Here is a 15,005-nt window from a genome sequence, read left to right as displayed (position 1 = left end):
CTAGTAATTGTTGAACGTTTAAAAAAAGTGCTAAATAGAAAAAATGACTGGTCGTGGCAAAGGTGGAAAAGGATTAGGTAAAGGTGGCGCCAAACGTCATCGCAAAGTTTTACGTGATAACATCCAAGGTATCACAAAGCCAGCTATTCGACGTTTAGCACGTCGTGGTGGCGTAAAACGTATATCTGGTTTAATATATGAAGAAACTCGTGGTGTTTTAAAAGTATTTTTGGAAAATGTTATCCGTGATGCAGTCACTTATACTGAACATGCTAAAAGGAAAACAGTTACGGCTATGGATGTTGTATATGCATTGAAGAGGCAGGGTCGTACATTGTATGGTTTCGGCGGTTAAATTCATTTTTACGGACATATTAACACAAAATAAATATACATTCAAACAAACGGTCCTTTTCAGGACCACAATATTTTTTAACAAAGATTTCAAAATTTCTCTAATACAATACATAACAGAAAGATATGTTATTAAGATGTACATGCATATGTAGTATGTATGAATGTTCGTTTAAACTAAGTAGCATACGTATGTATGCATAATGAAAACTCATGCAAATGAATATACCCCGACACAAGCCAAGCGATATAAATATGTCTATAATAGCAGGCTTATTTTCAAAAATGGCATAAGTTCATTTTTGTAAAAAAATAAACTTAATCTGATTTTAGTAGCAAGAGTATCTGAATACACTAAACTATAAAGTATATAACAAAATTTACTTAAATCGACTTATATCATTTAAAAAAAAAAAGGACAAATTCACAGCTGCGAGTATACACATTAAAATAGCCATACTTATACCAATTTAGGCAAACAAATTTTGCCAACGACCATACCACGCTGAATACATCGGTTCTCGTCCGATCACCGAAATTAAGCAGCGTCGGGCGCGGTTAGTACTTAGATGGGGGACCGCTTGGGAACACCGCGTGTTGTTGGCATATCCAACTTTTTCTTTTATTTTATGTATATATATGTACATAAATATTTTTTTTATTAAATTGCATTTAATTGAATAAATACTTGGAATACAATTTAATATTTCTATAGATTCAATGGAAAAATTTCATACGCGCGCATACATTTACGTGCATAATAATATTAGTTATAATTTTTTACCATATCAATTATTGATTTAAAGCTTATAAGCATTCATCATATAAATACAAAATGAATCTGCATAGTACAAATTCATACTCATCCACCTATTATAGTACTTAAAATGGACGCTGATGTCCGATTATGTTCAGATATGTATATTATAATCATATTGATAATTAATAAGCATTCAATGAGAATTTTTTTTATTTTTTTTTTTGAATGTCATGAAATTTCATTTAATTATACATATAAGTTGTAGACGTCCAATATCAATAATCAATTCAGACTAAAATTCCAAACTTTAGATGCCTTTAAGTGAAGCCATATAGGGTTACTCTAGTGTTGCAATAGAAATATTTAAAAAATTTTTTAAAATAAAATAATGTTGTTAAAACTCAACGAAGATAAGTTTTTTGATTTCTAATTTAACATATTTTATATATCCGAATTAAAATTTTGATTAGTACAAATATATTTTAAGAAATTTCACTTAATTGAGAAAAAATTCGATTTTATCAGTGCAAACTTTTGATTAAAATGCCTGACACTCCGAAAATATGAAATTCATCAATTTAAATGAATTCGTATATCAAACTAACACATTTCAGTTATCTATTTTTACATGAATATTTGCAATAACTTTAATATGTGAATTTTAATTAATTTATTAAGATGAAAAGTTTATCAAATGTAAATGGTACGTAGCACTGAAATGAAAACATTTGTCATCCATCTTTTCGCTGCGCTTCTCAAATTTTAAACAGAGTATCGCATTCTATGCGCTTGTATAAAAAAGTATAAATAGTGAGTTTGTGCTTTGTGTGCTTAAATTGATAAATATTTTCAAGTGTTAATAAAAGTTTAAATAAAATAATTAAGTGAAAATGTCTGACACAATCGCTGTTGCAAATGTTAGCTCACCAGTAGCTGCTTCTGCTGCTGTTGCTGAGAAGAAAGTTGCTGCTAAAAAAGCAACTAAACCCAAAAAACCATCGGTTGCTCCCACTCATCCACCAACTCAACAAATGGTAGATGCATCGATTAAGAATTTGAAGGAACGTGGTGGCTCATCACTTTTGGCAATTAAGAAATATATTAGTGCAACATATAAATGTGACGCCCAAAAATTGGCACCATTTATTAAGCGCTATTTGAAATCGGCTGTTACTAGTGGAAAATTGATTCAAACCAAAGGAAAGGGGGCATCTGGTTCATTTAAATTATCAGCTGCAGCCACTAAATCAGGTGATGGTAAGTCAAAATCGGTTGATAAATCAAAAGCCAAAAAAGATAGTGCAACATTAAAGAAAAAATCGTCGAGTGGTGTTAAAAAGGCAAGTGGTGAGAAAAAAGTGAAAAAAGCTGTTGCCACTAAGAAAACCGCCGAAAAAAAGAAAAGTGAGAAATCTAAGGCTAAAGACGCAAAAAAGACTGGCGCCGTTAAAGCCAAGCCAACCAAGTCGAAATCTGCCACCGCTAAGTCAAAGGCAACAAAAGCAAAAGCAACTGCTACCAAACCAAAAAAAGCTGCGACTAAAAAGCCAGCTGCAAAAAAGGCATCAGCTAAAAAATAAATATGCTGCGTTTTTTGTGATAATTTACAAGGACACAACATTCATTAAATGTTGAATTATCAATAAGCCCTTTTCAGGGCTACAAAATATACAAACAAAAAGATCAAAAATGTACGCAATACGTCTGACTACAGCGTTGCTTCGCCATAATAATTAACCGCTCTAGTGTCTGACACTGTAAGTCAGCCCTACCATGCTGACCAATTTTAAAATTGATGTTTCAATTGCAAAACAAAATTAAAAATTTTCATCGACTTAGAAAAATTCATATCTCTTTGTTAATTTATATTTTGTGGCCCTGAAAAGCGCCTTTTTGTTAATATTTTTTGATGTTTCAATTGCAAAACAAAATTAAAAATTTTCATCGACTTAGAAAAATTCATATCTCTTTGTTAATTTATATTTTGTGGCCCTGAAAAGGGCCTTTTTGTTAACATTTTTCACTTTTATACATATTTTCCTCAGTCGCACAAATTACTTGGAGCTTGTGTATTTGGTAACAGCCTTAGTACCCTCACTCACGGCATGCTTAGCCAATTCACCAGGCAACAATAGGCGTACGGCAGTTTGAATTTCGCGACTAGTAATTGTTGAACGTTTAAAAAAAGTGCTAAATAGAAAAAATGACTGGTCGTGGCAAAGGTGGAAAAGGATTAGGTAAAGGTGGCGCCAAACGTCATCGCAAAGTTTTACGTGATAACATCCAAGGTATCACAAAGCCAGCTATTCGACGTTTAGCACGTCGTGGTGGCGTAAAACGTATATCTGGTTTAATATATGAAGAAACTCGTGGTGTTTTAAAAGTATTTTTGGAAAATGTTATCCGTGATGCAGTCACTTATACTGAACATGCTAAAAGGAAAACAGTTACGGCTATGGATGTTGTATATGCATTGAAGAGGCAGGGTCGTACATTGTATGGTTTCGGCGGTTAAATTCATTTTTACGGACATATTAACACAAAATAAATATACATTCAAACAAACGGTCCTTTTCAGGACCACAATATTTTTTAACAAAGATTTCAAAATTTCTCTAATACAATACATAACAGAAAGATATGTTATTAAGATGTACATGCATATGTAGTATGTATGAATGTTCGTTTAAACTAAGTAGCATACGTATGTATGCATAATGAAAACTCATGCAAATGAATATACCCCGACACAAGCCAAGCGATATAAATATGTCTATAATAGCAGGCTTATTTTCAAAAATGGCATAAGTTCATTTTTGTAAAAAAATAAACTTAATCTGATTTTAGTAGCAAGAGTATCTGAATACACTAAACTATAAAGTATATAACAAAATTTACTTAAATCGACTTATATCATTTAAAAAAAAAAAGGACAAATTCACAGCTGCGAGTATACACATTAAAATAGCCATACTTATACCAATTTAGGCAAACAAATTTTGCCAACGACCATACCACGCTGAATACATCGGTTCTCGTCCGATCACCGAAATTAAGCAGCGTCGGGCGCGGTTAGTACTTAGATGGGGGACCGCTTGGGAACACCGCGTGTTGTTGGCATATCCAACTTTTTCTTTTATTTTATGTATATATATGTACATAAATATTTTTTTTATTAAATTGCATTTAATTGAATAAATACTTGGAATACAATTTAATATTTCTATAGATTCAATGGAAAAATTTCATACGCGCGCATACATTTACGTGCATAATAATATTAGTTATAATTTTTTACCATATCAATTATTGATTTAAAGCTTATAAGCATTCATCATATAAATACAAAATGAATCTGCATAGTACAAATTCATACTCATCCACCTATTATAGTACTTAAAATGGACGCTGATGTCCGATTATGTTCAGATATGTATATTATAATCATATTGATAATTAATAAGCATTCAATGAGAATTTTTTTTATTTTTTTTTTTGAATGTCATGAAATTTCATTTAATTATACATATAAGTTGTAGACGTCCAATATCAATAATCAATTCAGACTAAAATTCCAAACTTTAGATGCCTTTAAGTGAAGCCATATAGGGTTACTCTAGTGTTGCAATAGAAATATTTAAAAAATTTTTTAAAATAAAATAATGTTGTTAAAACTCAACGAAGATAAGTTTTTTGATTTCTAATTTAACATATTTTATATATCCGAATTAAAATTTTGATTAGTACAAATATATTTTAAGAAATTTCACTTAATTGAGAAAAAATTCGATTTTATCAGTGCAAACTTTTGATTAAAATGCCTGACACTCCGAAAATATGAAATTCATCAATTTAAATGAATTCGTATATCAAACTAACACATTTCAGTTATCTATTTTTACATGAATATTTGCAATAACTTTAATATGTGAATTTTAATTAATTTATTAAGATGAAAAGTTTATCAAATGTAAATGGTACGTAGCACTGAAATGAAAACATTTGTCATCCATCTTTTCGCTGCGCTTCTCAAATTTTAAACAGAGTATCGCATTCTATGCGCTTGTATAAAAAAGTATAAATAGTGAGTTTGTGCTTTGTGTGCTTAAATTGATAAATATTTTCAAGTGTTAATAAAAGTTTAAATAAAATAATTAAGTGAAAATGTCTGACACAATCGCTGTTGCAAATGTTAGCTCACCAGTAGCTGCTTCTGCTGCTGTTGCTGAGAAGAAAGTTGCTGCTAAAAAAGCAACTAAACCCAAAAAACCATCGGTTGCTCCCACTCATCCACCAACTCAACAAATGGTAGATGCATCGATTAAGAATTTGAAGGAACGTGGTGGCTCATCACTTTTGGCAATTAAGAAATATATTAGTGCAACATATAAATGTGACGCCCAAAAATTGGCACCATTTATTAAGCGCTATTTGAAATCGGCTGTTACTAGTGGAAAATTGATTCAAACCAAAGGAAAGGGGGCATCTGGTTCATTTAAATTATCAGCTGCAGCCACTAAATCAGGTGATGGTAAGTCAAAATCGGTTGATAAATCAAAAGCCAAAAAAGATAGTGCAACATTAAAGAAAAAATCGTCGAGTGGTGTTAAAAAGGCAAGTGGTGAGAAAAAAGTGAAAAAAGCTGTTGCCACTAAGAAAACCGCCGAAAAAAAGAAAAGTGAGAAATCTAAGGCTAAAGACGCAAAAAAGACTGGCGCCGTTAAAGCCAAGCCAACCAAGTCGAAATCTGCCACCGCTAAGTCAAAGGCAACAAAAGCAAAAGCAACTGCTACCAAACCAAAAAAGGCTGCGACTAAAAAGCCAGCTGCAAAAAAGGCATCAGCTAAAAAATAAATATGCTGCGTTTTTTGTGATAATTTACAAGGACACAACATTCATTAAATGTTGAATTATCAATAAGCCCTTTTCAGGGCTACAAAATATACAAACAAAAAGATCAAAAATGTACGCAATACGTCTGACTACAGCGTTGCTTCGCCATAATAATTAACCGCTCTAGTGTCTGACACTGTAAGTCAGCCCTACCATGCTGACCAATTTTAAAATTGATGTTTCAATTGCAAAACAAAATTAAAAATTTTCATCGACTTAGAAAAATTCATATCTCTTTGTTAATTTATATTTTGTGGCCCTGAAAAGCGCCTTTTTGTTAACATTTTTTGATGTTTCAATTGCAAAACAAAATTAAAAATTTTCATCGACTTAGAAAAATTCATATCTCTTTGTTAATTTATATTTTGTGGCCCTGAAAAGGGCCTTTTTGTTAACATTTTTCACTTCCTCAGTCGCACAAATTACTTGGAGCTTGTGTATTTGGTAACAGCCTTAGTACCCTCACTCACGGCATGCTTAGCCAATTCACCAGGCAACAATAGGCGTACGGCAGTTTGAATTTCGCGACTAGTAATTGTTGAACGTTTATTGTAATGAGCTAAACGTGATGCTTCAGCAGCAATACGTTCAAAAATGTCATTAACAAAACTGTTCATGATACTCATTGCTTTCGACGATATACCAGTATCAGGATGTACTTGTTTCAACACTTTATAAATGTAGATGGCATAACTTTCCTTCCTCTTACGCTTCTTCTTCTTGTCGTTTTTAGTAATATTCTTCTGAGCCTTACCGGCCTTCTTAGCTGCTTTACCACTAGTTTTAGGAGGCATATTTAATTTTCACAAAATCACTTCACTATCACTCACACTTTTTAATAATTTTCCAAGTGTCAAAATGCGCACCTTTAAGTGTATTTTTTCCGACAAACCATTCAACCTGTTCGTAACGATTCGCTAAATATTGCCGGCATTAATTTGAAAACATGCGATTGGGGTTGCTCAATGTACAAACGAAAAAGTATATAAGCGCAGCACAAATTGCGTTTAGGAAATAAAGTGCCCAAGCTATTCAGCTAGTGTGTATTTGTGAAAAAGTGTATTAAGTGAAATATATAACAACAATGTCTGGCCGTGGTAAAGGTGGTAAAGTAAAGGGAAAGGCAAAGTCACGTTCAAACCGTGCTGGTCTTCAATTCCCTGTCGGTCGTATTCATCGCTTGTTACGTAAAGGCAATTATGCTGAACGTGTTGGTGCCGGTGCTCCAGTATATTTAGCTGCTGTTATGGAATATTTGGCAGCTGAAGTTCTTGAATTGGCTGGTAATGCTGCACGTGATAATAAAAAAACTAGAATTATTCCACGTCATTTACAATTGGCTATTCGTAACGATGAAGAATTGAATAAACTATTGTCTGGAGTTACCATAGCTCAAGGTGGTGTTTTACCAAATATTCAAGCTGTACTTTTACCAAAGAAGACCGAAAAGAAAGCATAAGTGATGTAATCGCCGATTTACATATATTCTTAGACGCCAAATTTAAAACCGTCCTTTTCAGGACGACAAAATATATATACAAAGAGATTAATTATATTGTCATATATATGTATTTATCTATTTTAAAACCTATTAAAACACTTTTTGAAAGAAAAATTTAAAAGGTCATAAGTACACTTTTGGAAAATTTATTTTTTTAACGAAATCTGCGTTAACAACTACTTCAATTAATAAAATAGTGTTTGAAAATATTCATAAAAAAGTTGACTTACATCATTTTCCAGAAGAAAAAAAACTGAGCAACATTAAAAAAGTACAGCATGCAAGCTACTACATATTGTATGTATATATGTACATATGTATGTTTGTATGAGCATCTCGACAAAGGCGCAAAAAGTTGTGGCGTGTATTCATACGTACCAAAGGTACAAACACACAACCGTGCATACATATTAATGTATGTGTTTAGCAAATAAATGTGTATATACTCGTGAGTAGGTATACACACCATATTAAGGGTAAAACTACAGCTGCTACTATCAAAATACGAATTTTCATTAACAGTTGCTTCAGTTATTTTTGATCTTTTTTGTTTAAAAAAATTTGTGGTCCTGAAAAGGACCGTTTATAATATTTATTAAAATATGGAATTAAGCACGTTCACCACGTATACGTCTAGCCAATTGAATATCTTTTGGCATAATTGTGACACGTTTTGCATGAATGGCACACAAATTTGTATCTTCGAACAAACCAACTAAATATGCTTCACTTGCTTCTTGTAATGCCATAACAGCTGAACTCTGGAAACGTAAATCAGTTTTAAAATCTTGAGCAATTTCACGCACCAAACGTTGGAATGGCAATTTACGAATCAACAGTTCGGTACTCTTCTGATAACGACGAATTTCACGCAAAGCGACTGTACCTGGGCGATAACGATGTGGCTTCTTCACTCCACCAGTTGCCGGCGCACTTTTGCGAGCAGCTTTAGTGGCCAATTGTTTACGTGGCGCTTTACCACCAGTCGATTTACGGGCTGTTTGCTTTGTACGAGCCATTTCTCACTTTTATTTTTCACAATTCAAAATAAACACTGATCACTGAACACTTCACTTAATAAACCTAATTTTTATAAATGTGGAAATACATATAATAAAATACACAAAAACGTTTCATTTGTCCATTTTTTTAGGGTTGCAATATTGTGCGAGTTAAAATGAGATAGAAATATTTATGCCACATAATGGTAGCTCACTCAATGTTGTGGATTTTTGTATAAATAGCAGCTACGTTCGGTAACCAAGCTATTAGTTGTGAAGTGAAGTGATCAAGTGAAGTGTTCTTGTGAAAGCTAAAAAAAGTGCTAAATAGAAAAAATGACTGGTCGTGGCAAAGGTGGAAAAGGATTAGGTAAAGGTGGCGCCAAACGTCATCGCAAAGTTTTACGTGATAACATCCAAGGTATCACAAAGCCAGCTATTCGACGTTTAGCACGTCGTGGTGGCGTAAAACGTATATCTGGTTTAATATATGAAGAAACTCGTGGTGTTTTAAAAGTATTTTTGGAAAATGTTATCCGTGATGCAGTCACTTATACTGAACATGCTAAAAGGAAAACAGTTACGGCTATGGATGTTGTATATGCATTGAAGAGGCAGGGTCGTACATTGTATGGTTTCGGCGGTTAAATTCATTTTTACGGACATATTAACACAAAATAAATATACATTCAAACAAACGGTCCTTTTCAGGACCACAATATTTTTTAACAAAGATTTCAAAATTTCTCTAATACAATACATAACAGAAAGATATGTTATTAAGATGTACATGCATATGTAGTATGTATGAATGTTCGTTTAAACTAAGTAGCATACGTATGTATGCATAATGAAAACTCATGCAAATGAATATACCCCGACACAAGCCAAGCGATATAAATATGTCTATAATAGCAGGCTTATTTTCAAAAATGGCATAAGTTCATTTTTGTAAAAAAATAAACTTAATCTGATTTTAGTAGCAAGAGTATCTGAATACACTAAACTATAAAGTATATAACAAAATTTACTTAAATCGACTTATATCATTTAAAAAAAAAAAGGACAAATTCACAGCTGCGAGTATACACATTAAAATAGCCATACTTATACCAATTTAGGCAAACAAATTTTGCCAACGACCATACCACGCTGAATACATCGGTTCTCGTCCGATCACCGAAATTAAGCAGCGTCGGGCGCGGTTAGTACTTAGATGGGGGACCGCTTGGGAACACCGCGTGTTGTTGGCATATCCAACTTTTTCTTTTATTTTATGTATATATATGTACATAAATATTTTTTTTATTAAATTGCATTTAATTGAATAAATACTTGGAATACAATTTAATATTTCTATAGATTCAATGGAAAAATTTCATACGCGCGCATACATTTACGTGCATAATAATATTAGTTATAATTTTTTACCATATCAATTATTGATTTAAAGCTTATAAGCATTCATCATATAAATACAAAATGAATCTGCATAGTACAAATTCATACTCATCCACCTATTATAGTACTTAAAATGGACGCTGATGTCCGATTATGTTCAGATATGTATATTATAATCATATTGATAATTAATAAGCATTCAATGAGAATTTTTTTTATTTTTTTTTTTGAATGTCATGAAATTTCATTTAATTATACATATAAGTTGTAGACGTCCAATATCAATAATCAATTCAGACTAAAATTCCAAACTTTAGATGCCTTTAAGTGAAGCCATATAGGGTTACTCTAGTGTTGCAATAGAAATATTTAAAAAATTTTTAAAATAAAATAATGTTGTTAAAACTCAACGAAGATAAGTTTTTTTGATTTCTAATTTAACATATTTTATATATCCGAATTAAAATTTTGATTAGTACAAATATATTTTAAGAAATTTCACTTAATTGAGAAAAAATTCGATTTTATCAGTGCAAACTTTTGATTAAAATGCCTGACACTCCGAAAATATGAAATTCATCAATTTAAATGAATTCGTATATCAAACTAACACATTTCAGTTATCTATTTTTACATGAATATTTGCAATAACTTTAATATGTGAATTTTAATTAATTTATTAAGATGAAAAGTTTATCAAATGTAAATGGTACGTAGCACTGAAATGAAAACATTTGTCATCCATCTTTTCGCTGCGCTTCTCAAATTTTAAACAGAGTATCGCATTCTATGCGCTTGTATAAAAAAGTATAAATAGTGAGTTTGTGCTTTGTGGCTTAAATTGATAAATATTTTCAAGTGTTAATAAAAGTTTAAATAAAATAATTAAGTGAAAATGTCTGACACAATCGCTGTTGCAAATGTTAGCTCACCAGTAGCTGCTTCTGCTGCTGTTGCTGAGAAGAAAGTTGCTGCTAAAAAAGCAACTAAACCCAAAAAACCATCGGTTGCTCCCACTCATCCACCAACTCAACAAATGGTAGATGCATCGATTAAGAATTTGAAGGAACGTGGTGGCTCATCACTTTTGGCAATTAAGAAATATATTAGTGCAACATATAAATGTGACGCCCAAAAATTGGCACCATTTATTAAGCGCTATTTGAAATCGGCTGTTACTAGTGGAAAATTGATTCAAACCAAAGGAAAGGGGGCATCTGGTTCATTTAAATTATCAGCTGCAGCCACTAAATCAGGTGATGGTAAGTCAAAATCGGTTGATAAATCAAAAGCCAAAAAAGATAGTGCAACATTAAAGAAAAAATCGTCGAGTGGTGTTAAAAAGGCAAGTGGTGAGAAAAAAGTGAAAAAAGCTGTTGCCACTAAGAAAACCGCCGAAAAAAAGAAAAGTGAGAAATCTAAGGCTAAAGACGCAAAAAAGACTGGCGCCGTTAAAGCCAAGCCAACCAAGTCGAAATCTGGCCACCGCTAAGTCAAAGGCAACAAAAGCAAAAGCAACTGCTACCAAACCAAAAAAAGCTGCGACTAAAAAGCCAGCTGCAAAAAAAGGCATCAGCTAAAAAATAAATATGCTGCGTTTTTTGTGATAATTTACAAGGACACAACATTCATTAAATGTTGAATTATCAATAAGCCCTTTTCAGGGCTACAAAATATACAAACAAAAAGATCAAAAATGTACGCAATACGTCTGACTACAGCGTTGCTTCGCCATAATAATTAACCGCTCTAGTGTCTGACACTGTAAGTCAGCCCTACCATGCTGACCAATTTTAAAATTGATGTTTCAATTGCAAAACAAAATTAAAAATTTTCATCGACTTAGAAAAATTCATATCTCTTTGTTAATTTATATTTTGTGGCCCTGAAAAGCGCCTTTTTGTTAATATTTTTGATGTTTCAATTGCAAAACAAAATTAAAAATTTTCATCGACTTAGAAAAATTCATATCTCTTTGTTAATTTATATTTTGTGGCCCTGAAAAGGGCCTTTTTGTTAACATTTTTCACTTTTATACATATTTTCCTCAGTCGCACAAATTACTTGGAGCTTGTGTATTTGGTAACAGCCTTAGTACCCTCACTCACGGCATGCTTAGCCAATTCACCAGGCAACAATAGGCGTACGGCAGTTTGAATTTCGCGACTAGTTATTGTTGAACGTTTATTGTAATGAGCTAAACGTGATGCTTCAGCAGCAATACGTTCAAAAATGTCATTAACAAAACTGTTCATGATACTCATTGCTTTCGACGATATACCAGTATCAGGATGTACTTGTTTCAACACTTTATAAATGTAGATGGCATAACTTTCCTTCCTCTTACGCTTCTTCTTCTTGTCGTTTTTAGTAATATTCTTCTGAGCCTTACCGGCCTTCTTAGCTGCTTTACCACTAGTTTTAGGAGGCATATTTAATTTTCACAAAATCACTTCACTATCACTCACACTTTTTAATAATTTTCTAAGTGTCAAAATGCGCACCTTTAAGTGTATTTTTTCCGACAAACCATTCAACCTGTTCGTAACGATTCGCTAAATATTGCCGGCATTAATTTGAAAACATGCGATTGGGGTTGCTCAATGTACAAACGAAAAAGTATATAAGCGCAGCACAAATTGCGTTTAGGAAATAAAGTGCCCAAGCTATTCAGCTAGTGTGTGTATTTGTGAAAAAGTGTATTAAGTGAAATATATAACAACAATGTCTGGCCGTGGTAAAGGTGGTAAAGTAAAGGGAAAGGCAAAGTCACGTTCAAACCGTGCTGGTCTTCAATTCCCTGTCGGTCGTATTCATCGCTTGTTACGTAAAGGCAATTATGCTGAACGTGTTGGTGCCGGTGCTCCAGTATATTTAGCTGCTGTTATGGAATATTTGGCAGCTGAAGTTCTTGAATTGGCTGGTAATGCTGCACGTGATAATAAAAAAACTAGAATTATTCCACGTCATTTACAATTGGCTATTCGTAACGATGAAGAATTGAATAAACTATTGTCTGGAGTTACCATAGCTCAAGGTGGTGTTTTACCAAATATTCAAGCTGTACTTTTACCAAAGAAGACCGAAAAGAAAGCATAAGTGATGTAATCGCCGATTTACATATATTCTTAGACGCCAAATTTAAAACCGTCCTTTTCAGGACGACAAAATATATATACAAAGAGATTAATTATATTGTCATATATATGTATTTATCTATTTTAAAACCTATTAAAACACTTTTTGAAAGAAAAATTTAAAAGGTCATAAGTACACTTTTGGAAAATTTATTTTTTTAACGAAATCTGCGTTAACAACTACTTCAATTAATAAAATAGTGTTTGAAAATATTCATAAAAAAGTTGACTTACATCATTTTCCAGAAGAAAAAAAACTGAGCAACATTAAAAAAGTACAGCATGCAAGCTACTACATATTGTATGTATATATGTACATATGTATGTTTGTATGAGCATCTCGACAAAGGCGCAAAAAGTTGTGGCGTGTATTCATACGTACCAAAGGTACAAACACACAACCGTGCATACATATTAATGTATGTGTTTAGCAAATAAATGTGTATATACTCGTGAGTAGGTATACACACCATATTAAGGGTAAAACTACAGCTGCTACTATCAAAATACGAATTTTCATTAACAGTTGCTTCAGTTATTTTTGATCTTTTTTGTTTAAAAAAATTTGTGGTCCTGAAAAGGACCGTTTATAATATTTATTAAAATATGGAATTAAGCACGTTCACCACGTATACGTCTAGCCAATTGAATATCTTTTGGCATAATTGTGACACGTTTTGCATGAATGGCACACAAATTTGTATCTTCGAACAAACCAACTAAATATGCTTCACTTGCTTCTTGTAATGCCATAACAGCTGAACTCTGGAAACGTAAATCAGTTTTAAAATCTTGAGCAATTTCACGCACCAAACGTTGGAATGGCAATTTACGAATCAACAGTTCGGTACTCTTCTGATAACGACGAATTTCACGCAAAGCGACTGTACCTGGGCGATAACGATGTGGCTTCTTCACTCCACCAGTTGCCGGCGCACTTTTGCGAGCAGCTTTAGTGGCCAATTGTTTACGTGGCGCTTTACCACCAGTCGATTTACGGGCTGTTTGCTTTGTACGAGCCATTTCTCACTTTTATTTTTCACAATTCAAAATAAACACTGATCACTGAACACTTCACTTAATAAACCTAATTTTTATAAATGTGGAAATACATGTAATAAAATACACAAAAACGTTTCATTTGTCCATTTTTTTAGGGTTGCAATATTGTGCGAGTTAAAATGAGATAGAAATATTTATGCCACATAATGGTAGCTCACTCAATGTTGTGGATTTTTGTATAAATAGCAGCTACGTTCGGTAACCAAGCTATTAGTTGTGAAGTGAAGTGATCAAGTGAAGTGTTCTTGTGAAAGCTAAAAAAAGTGCTAAATAGAAAAAATGACTGGTCGTGGCAAAGGTGGAAAAGGATTAGGTAAAGGTGGCGCCAAACGTCATCGCAAAGTTTTACGTGATAACATCCAAGGTATCACAAAGCCAGCTATTCGACGTTTAGCACGTCGTGGTGGCGTAAAACGTATATCTGGTTTAATATATGAAGAAACTCGTGGTGTTTTAAAAGTATTTTTGGAAAATGTTATCCGTGATGCAGTCACTTATACTGAACATGCTAAAAGGAAAACAGTTACGGCTATGGATGTTGTATATGCATTGAAGAGGCAGGGTCGTACATTGTATGGTTTCGGCGGTTAAATTCATTTTTACGGACATATTAACACAAAATAAATATACATTCAAACAAACGGTCCTTTTCAGGACCACAATATTTTTTAACAAAGATTTCAAAATTTCTCTAATACAATACATAACAGAAAGATATGTTATTAAGATGTACATGCATATGTAGTATGTATGAATGTTCGTTTAAACTAAGTAGCATACGTATGTATGCATAATGAAAACTCATGCAAATGAATATACCCCGACACAAGCCAAGCGATATAAATATGTCTATAATAGCAGGCTTATTTTCAAAAATGGCATAAGTTCATTTTTGT

At 32.7% G+C, this 15,005-nt stretch overlaps 3 non-coding genes across 3 annotated transcripts; all 3 read left to right on the top strand.

Annotated features, from left to right (window-relative positions):
- The first annotated feature begins 841 nt into the window (after positions 1-841).
- Positions 842-960, top strand: LOC137235872 (5S ribosomal RNA). Its single transcript, XR_010948075.1, has one exon. It is a non-coding gene; the product is annotated as a 5S ribosomal RNA (ribosomal RNA).
- A 3,155-nt stretch (positions 961-4,115) lies between these two features.
- Positions 4,116-4,234, top strand: LOC137235871 (5S ribosomal RNA). The gene has a single exon (XR_010948074.1). It is a non-coding gene; the product is annotated as a 5S ribosomal RNA (ribosomal RNA).
- A 5,409-nt stretch (positions 4,235-9,643) lies between these two features.
- On the top strand, positions 9,644-9,762 carry LOC137235870 (5S ribosomal RNA). Its single transcript, XR_010948073.1, has one exon. It is a non-coding gene; the product is annotated as a 5S ribosomal RNA (ribosomal RNA).
- The last annotated feature ends 5,243 nt before the right edge of the window (positions 9,763-15,005 follow it).

The sequence above is a fragment of the Eurosta solidaginis genome, unplaced genomic scaffold (assembly GCF_040869045.1).
Source record: "Eurosta solidaginis isolate ZX-2024a unplaced genomic scaffold, ASM4086904v1 ctg00001140.1, whole genome shotgun sequence".
In the NCBI taxonomy this organism is placed as follows: domain Eukaryota; kingdom Metazoa; phylum Arthropoda; class Insecta; order Diptera; family Tephritidae; genus Eurosta; species Eurosta solidaginis.
This window is presented reverse-complemented; position numbering and strand designations above follow the sequence as displayed.